The sequence below is a fragment of the Ovis aries genome, chromosome 16 (genome assembly GCF_016772045.2).
Source record: "Ovis aries strain OAR_USU_Benz2616 breed Rambouillet chromosome 16, ARS-UI_Ramb_v3.0, whole genome shotgun sequence".
In the NCBI taxonomy this organism is placed as follows: domain Eukaryota; kingdom Metazoa; phylum Chordata; class Mammalia; order Artiodactyla; family Bovidae; genus Ovis; species Ovis aries.
This window is the reverse complement of record NC_056069.1, coordinates 30,752,460-30,760,846: the sequence shown is the minus strand read 5'-3', so window position 1 is coordinate 30,760,846 and position 8,387 is coordinate 30,752,460.

The following is an 8,387-nucleotide window of genomic DNA, read 5'->3' as shown; positions in this document are numbered from 1 at the left end:
CATGCATGTGTGCTTGGTCACCAAACTAGATAACTTTTTTCAAATTAGGATAAAACGTAATTTTAAAAAATATATTGTATGTTTATCATGTTTTTCCAAAGTGCTATGCACATTAAGCATAGTTGACTGGACAACTAGAAGGCCAATTTTGAGAGGGAATGGCTTGAGCAGTCGGAATGCAGAGGGCAAGAATAGGCAAAGTTCAAATCAGGCATGATGTCATAGGACTGGGAAAGGGGTTAGACATGTGAAGAAAGAAGTCATAGAATGGAACTGCGAACCAAGGCTTAAGGTATTTTAGGAAAATCAGATGGGAAATATGTAAAGGAGATTTTCTCTACCATGAATCAACTCTGCATTATCTGCCATTCAGTCTGCCTTGGATTAACCATTCATCCAAGTAAGCAGGTGCATCAAGGAAAGGGGAGTACCACAGGTTTCTCTTCATCCCAGCTATATTGCCCTTAGCTATTTCACTGCCTCCTTTGACTTCAGTAGAGGTTTAGGGGAATATCACAAGGTTTTACTTAAATCTGTATTATTAAACATGCTCTGTCATGATGAGTGACTAAAGTTAAAAGTTTGGTTTGAAGTTGTTGTCAGATATCACATTTGTTTCCATCTTATAGCTTGAGTGTTTCACTTACAACCAATATAAACATAGCTGATGAGTCTGGCTCGCATTCAACTCACCAACTGACTTATGTAAATGATCTTTATGCTCTTTATTTTGAGGAATGGAAGGGCTGAAGGGGCACCATTGTTGGACTAGGCTGAGGGCATCATTTGGTCTTCACCCAGCCTTGCATTCATTGATACATCTCATGTGGCTTTTTTTTTTTTTAATTGCAGGTGGTAACGTTTTATTTATTTTTAAAATAAATTTATTTATTTTAATTGGAGGTTAATTACTTTACAATATTGTATTGGTTTTGCCATACATCAACATGAATCTGCCACAGGTATACATGTGTTCCCCATCCTGAACCCCCTCCCACATCGCTCCCCGTACCATCCCTCTGGGTCATCTCAGTGCACCAGGCCCAAGCGTCCAGTATCATTCATCAAACCTGGACTGGCTATTCATTTCATATGTGATATTATTCATGTTTCAATGTCATTCTCCCAAATCATCCCACCCTCTCCCTCTCCCACAGAGTCCAGAAGACTGTTCTATACATCTGTGTCTCTTTTGCTGTCTTGCATACAGGGTTATCGTTACCATCTTTCTAAATTCCATATATATGCATTAGTATACTGTATTGGTGTTTTTCTTTCTGGCTTGCTTCACTCTGTGTAATAGGCTCCAGTTTCATCCACCTCATTAGAACTGATTCAAATGTATCCTTTTTAATGGCTAAGTAATTCTCCATTGTTTATATGGACCACAGCTTTCTTATCCATTCATCTGCTGATGGACATCTAGGTTGTGGAGAGGGTGGGATGATTTGGGAGAGTGGCATTGAAACATGTATAATATCATATAAGAAATGAATCGCCAGTCTAGGTTCAATGCAGGATACATCTCATGTGTTTTGAAAAGTACCTGTGTTCCAGGCAACTGTTCTGGCATTAGAAAGGCATGTTGAAATGACTCAACCCTGCTCCCTTCCGAGTATATAATAGCCTAGGGACCAGGCAGACAAGAAAAGAGGCAATCACAACACAACGTATTCAGTATTGCTATAGAATGCTTAGTCAGTACTCTCAGTCACGGATCAGACTATGTGTGGTAGTGACACTGACCCAAACGTCTTCTTTCTTCCAGACAGAACTGATGTTACAGCAAACCAGAAAGTGAAACTTAAAAGATTTTTAAGAGAAAATCAAAACCTATAATACACACTAGGCCACAATTATTTACAAACATATACATTTCAACTTTTCTATTTGGATCAAGAACTCTCAAACCAGAATTGTCTGATTCCATGTTCTGTCATGCGTGCATCCTCCTTGCAACCAAAGGTAATTACGTCTAAGTACATGAACCGAAAATTTGCATTTGGAGTGCCTGAAAGCACTCTGGAAGTGCTGAAACCGCAGTACAAGAAGGAATGAACACAGATTCAGTGTGGGTAGTTGGGCATAAACAGGAAGATCAGAATAGTAACTGAACCAGTAGCTGTAACCAAGATCTGTTATAATTTGCTACAGTTGATAGAAGTTCATTAATCCTTATTTAATCTTACTGTTTAATACAATAGTTCAGAATTTCCTTCAAAATTAGGCCTATGTTATGGGTGAGAAGATGAGGTATGTTTTTGGGGTCCCTGGGAAATGAACATCTTTTCAATATTTAAATATAAATCCTTCATCCAAGTACACAAAGGCTTGGGCTGTAATAAAAGGTCAGCCTCACATTTTAAATCATCCTCAAATATTTTTCATTTATTTTAAGAGATCAAGGTAAGTATGATTCTTACAAAGTGAGGAAAGGGGCTCAGAGGTGTTCCATGACTTGGCCAAGATTACACAGCTACTTAGTGATACAGTAAGGAATGAGCCCTAAGATGTTTTTCAGATGTGCCCGAAGAAGACTATGTCAGGAAACCTGGGGCCAAGAGGCAGGTCTCTGGGCTATATTCACACCTTTGTATCAGTCAGAGACCAGTCATGAAAATAAGACCAACAGCAGGAAATTTGATGTAGAAAATTTAATGCAGCAAGTTAGTTACAGGCTAGAAGAGCTTGAAAGAGCAACTCAGGGAAGTTGAGACAACTGCAAGATTAAGCAATTGCAGAAATCTGCCGTAACTCACAGGACTGGAGGGGATTTGGGAGGAGAGATGAGGCCATACAACAGGAATGAGAACCTGGCATGAGGTTCACCTACCTTTTATGGAGCCTTGAAAAACGGGGCTATTGAAGATGCTCCTGGGAGACTGAGCTGGGGGAATACCTTGGATGGCCCCTCTGAGACTGAAAGAAAGAAAGTCTAGGAAACATAGTGGGTGTCTATGCCCCTTGGAAAACAGAACACAGCATGAAGAGGATGAAGAACGGGTCTGAGGAAAACGACAGCACCCCTTTTCAGCGGAATATCTATGTGTGGAATCTCAAATGTGTTTTGCATTTTCAGATCAGTTCAGTTCAGTTCAGTTCAATTCAGTCGCTCAGTCGTGTCCGACTCTTTGCGACCCCATGAATCGCAGCACGCCAGGCCTCCCTGTCCATCACCAACTCCCGGAGTTCACTCAGACTCATGTCCATCGAGTCCGTGATGCCATCCAGCCATCTCATCCTCTGTCGTCCCCTTCTTCTCCTGCCCCCAATCCCTCCCAGCATCAAAGTCTTTTCTAATGAGTCAATTCTTTGCATGAGGTGGTCAAAGTACTGGAGTTTCAGCTTTAGCATCATTCCTTGCATTTTAGGGATGTTTTATTTGAACAAGAGATTCTGTCAATACATTCAAGAAAGAAAGTTTAAAATTCAGTATATTAGACCAACTCACTTTTAAGAGAATATTCCACATCTTTAGCATTTTTACATACAAAGTATTTTTGGCCATGCTCTCTCTGAGAACACTGAAAATTGTTTCTATTTTGAAATGAAGCAACTGAAGCTCAGCTTAGTGTAATTAAGAAACTTCACCCATAAGACATGGCCAGAAGACTCAACAGCTAGGACTAGAAATCTGAGTCTTGGACCTCAAACTTGGGTGCCATCATTCCCAAATTTTGTTCTAAGGCATTGTAGGATGCTATAGAAGATGTACAGGGGCATAATTAAGTATTTTAAAATTTCATGGGAATATAGTAAACTGTTTTGGACCCTACATGTTTTAACAGGTTGAACACTAGATTGCTATGTCCCATTGGTTTATGTCATATTTTTATGAAGCTAGATTTTCTGTGATGAAAAGCAAGGACCATGTGAGAATCATTTGAGAACACAAAATGAAGGTAACAGTGTCTCATCTGATTGATTTTAAGGTTTGAGAAGTTGTGCTGTGCTCAACAGTCACTGAATTATTGGGAGGTAAGGGCTTACAAGTTATTAGGACCTTACTGCTTAATGAATAGAACTGTTCATGTTTCTTTTGATTGGGGGTATATTGTGAAAAGCTTGCAGACATTAAGAACAGTATCATCTGAGAATGCATTCCTGCTCGAGGGACCTCAAAAAGGACAGAAAGCAATAACAGGAAGATATTGAGATTGTGGCTGGGGGCTGTTGAGGTGGGAAGAACTCACAATATCCTGAACTGTTCTTCTAGAATTCTACACTCTGTGGCCACCACCTTTGTTTGCCTTAATTTGAGGAGTAAACATGGGTTACAGGTGAGTTTAATAGTTTGAAAGCCAAGGTCATCCTTACAAAGAACATGGTGCATATCTTTAGATGGTTCTTAACCTGCCCCTCAGACCAATGAGTATAAAATCTGGAGGATAACTTGCTTGATTATCAAAGTTCCAGAGACCACATGCAGGACGAGCATGGCACGTCATCCTTCACGCCTTCTATCAGTGCCTGCTCTTATCTCAATCTGCCTTTGCCCTGTGCTCACTCGGGAAACTTAATTGTGGCAGTAAGGTTGCCATCTCTTTGTCATTCAGCTGTTAGATTTCTTGCCCTTCCAAAATGTAATTATTGAAGCAATTTTGTATCTTGAACACTTCCTCCTTATCTCTGTACAGACCTCTAAAATGTGCCTTATAATGAAGATTGTACCTGACAATAAATTCTCCAAGAAACATAGACATCTCAAAAGATCAAAGAAAATGTGGATTGAAATTTGTAAGTGATGTTATTTTAAACAAAAATGAGTGAAACTGACATCTTATGACATTATAGAGTGTTATGATATTTTGTAATTTGGGAACTAGAGAAACAAAAGATCAAAAGATGGGAGAGAGAAATTTGAAAGAAATGAAGTTCTGTATTTTATAAAGTATGAAAGCGTTCTCTTGTATATTAAGATAGAACTGTATTCAGCATAATTGCAATGAAAAGATTCACTTTAAGTTTTAAAAATGTACATTACAGGTGCTGTAACTTCTTAGTGTGAAAAAGTTCTAAGCCCTGGTTATGAAACAAAATCATAAGTGGAATTTTAAAAAATACTGATGTCAGAATCCTGTCTACTGAATCTTCTGGGTCAGGGCTCTTGAATTCCTGTTTTTTCTTTAAAAAGAAACAATTGATGTGCAGCTGCTAAGAGATTACTGATTTAGATACACTCTGGAATAAACTACGGACCAGCAGCTTCAATGTCACCTGGGAGCTTATGAGAAATGCGCAATGTGTGGAACTACTCTGGACCTACTACATGAGAATCTATAGTTCAAGACTCCCAGTGACTTGTATTCAACTTGCTAAAACTCTGGTCTACAGGAGACAAAAATCAGACTGCGACTCAAGGGACTTGTACATGGCTCTGTCATGTACCAGAGAGAATAAGTCATTTATCCTCTTTGCATCTATTTCCCAGCTAAAGAAACAGATACACCTACCCAACTTACTCCAGGACAGTTTTAGCGCTATGAAATGGAATATGGAAAATATGTGGAAGTACTTCAAAAGAGTAAGAGTGCACTGTTTATATAAACTGATGCTCTTATGTGGTCATTAGAACCACAGATTTATAGAGTTACTTGACTCTTCAATTTATTCCACCTTTATATTTTGAGCCACATCCTTGATTGCTACATGGTTAACCCCCCACTCATATTTTTTTTTCAGCCACCTACTAAAAATTCTCAAGGGCAGAATTAATTTTTTTCTCATAATTTTTAAGTCATAGGAAAGTAACAAATATAAGTAAAAAGATAGCTCATTAGAATCCACAGAGTGCCTGGTAATATGCTATATTCATTTAATGTAACTCCATATCTGGAACTTTGCAAATTCAGGATTTTAGTAAAATCATCTTGGCATTATGAGTCCCATAGTCTCTTTTGTGATTGATAATTAATGTTTGATTCATGATTTCTTGATTTTGGGGTCATCTTCTTGTGATAAGCTGCTCTGTGCCATTGGGTGAATTTGGTAATAGTGCTCTGTCTTTGTGTCTACAAGAATAAAGATTAGAAGAGTATAATCTATGAATTGTGCCTAGGACCTCTTCTCCAACCTGGTTTGTTCCATCTGTGATGTTTGATGCTCTTTAGGGGTTTCCCAGGTGGCTCTAGTGGTAAAGAAAAGTGAAAGTGAAAGTCGTTCAGACATGTCCGACTCTTTGCAACCCCATGGACTATACAGTGAGACACAGGTTCAATCCCTGGGTTGGGAAAATCCTCTGAAGGAGAAAATGGTAACCTACTTCAGTGTTCTTGCCTGGAAAGTCCCATGGACAGAGGAACCAAGCGGCCTACTGTCCATAGGATCACAAACAGTTGGACTTAATGCTTCTTGGGTGCCAAACTTTACCGCAGCTCCTTCCGTACCTGCCAGCCTTGTCCTACACCCTAACCTTTTCCTAAACATGCCCTCAACACATCCCTGCAAGATGTCCTTCTAGATGAGGCTGAACACTCCTTAAATACAAGCCTGAGTTTAGCTCCAACTCCATCCTCAGTTTTGACTCTCTAGCCAGCTATGACTGCAAGACTCTCTTCTGCCTCTGCACTGCTGTCTGTGTGTAAATCAGAGTATCTCTCCTCATGTACTTGATATTCTGCAGTATGTTTCTTATAGCTGCTGTGCTGGATGTAAATTCTAATAAAGCTCTTTTTGCCTCTTCTCTTATACTGTTGATTTTATTTTTTGTATTTTCCTCACCTGAAGTTTTATAGTATTTCATTGTTCATGTAACTTCAGCTTATCCATGCTGCTGTTTCTCCTCACTTTCAACCGCTTCCCTTTGAGTCTTTTCATTATACTGGGCTCAGTTACTATCTTTTGCTCTTAGATTTACTATGTTTCCCTTTGGCTTGATATCTATCTCTAGTGGTAATGTTAGTCACTCAGTCGAGTCTGACTCTTTGCAACCAGCCTGGCTGTAGCCTGCCAGGGTCCTCTGTCCATGGGATTGTCCAGGCAAGAATACTGGAGTGGGTGGCCATTCCCTTCTCAAGAGGATCCTCCCAACCCAGGAATCGAACCTAGGTCTCCTGTATTGCAGGCAGATTCTTTACCATCTGAGCTATAGGGAAATCCTAGCTATCTCCAATTTAAGACTATATGCCTTCTGGCCTTTGGATAATAAAGTACTTGACCTCACTAATCATATGTTTCTCACTCTCATCTCTTGGATGGTGAGAAGTGGTTGTTGTTTAACTCCAACAAGGGACATTGTCACTCTGGCAGTAAGTGTTCTTCAATGTAACCAGAAAGTCAATCCTGAGAAAATAAAACCAATCCAAGTTCCATGATATTTCCTTTGAATATTTCTTGTTAAAAAAGAAATAGGATCAATGAGTCATTTATCTAACAGGACACTGAGAAACTACAAAAATGCTTTTTGTTTATACCTCCTTATGATCTCTATTACATGGAGAGTACACATATGGCATTTCTAGCAGAGGTTTCATTTATATACTTACAAATTCAGATTATGGTTTACAAATCTTACTGTTAGTTGTACAGCCACAGGCTGTACCAGTGTTAGCTTATGATTCAAATGGTAACAACTTACTGTTTCTATCATTTGAATTTAATTTGTGTTTGCAAAATGTCCTGAGGTCTCTCTGATACATGCTATTTTGTGTCTTCTTAGCATTTAGAGGGAGTTTAGGGGAATTAGAAAACCTAAACAGAAATTATGATGTTCCAATTATTGAAAGTTTTAAGATAAATGAAATTAAGATAAATAAATAAAAGGCAGATATATGTTCTAGAATTCTACATGGTTTTGGTTACTTGCATTTGGGCTTTATTTAAAGAATGAGTAGTTTCATGCATATTCCCAGAAATATTTAAATACTAAAAATGTGTCAGCTTGTCATGCTATGAAATTCTTACTGTTTATGACAACACTGCAGCCCATCTTTTGTGTATAGGGATTCTTTCTTGCAGTGGTAGCTCACTTCAGTGTTCTTGCCTGGAGAATCCCAGGGATGGAGGAGCCTGGTAGGCTGCCGTCTACGGGGTCAGACACGAGCCATCTATGGGGTCTGACATGACTGAAGCAACTTAGCAGCAGCAGCAGCATTCTTTCTTGCACTGTGTTTTCCTTCTTTGCTGGACTAGATTGTTGTAGCTCATCTCAATAATCTTTGTCTCCTGTATTTACACTCTAGTATAGTCCCCTCTCATGTTAAATAGAGGTTATTTGTGTAAATTCTAGAATATTGTGGGAATGTTGGGATATGACTGCTGAAGTTAGATGATAAAAGACTAGATACATGTATATGTAAAACTGAATCACTTCGCTGTACACCTGAAACTAACACAATTTTATAAATCAACTATGGTCTAATATAAAGTAAAAGTTAAAAAAAAAAGAC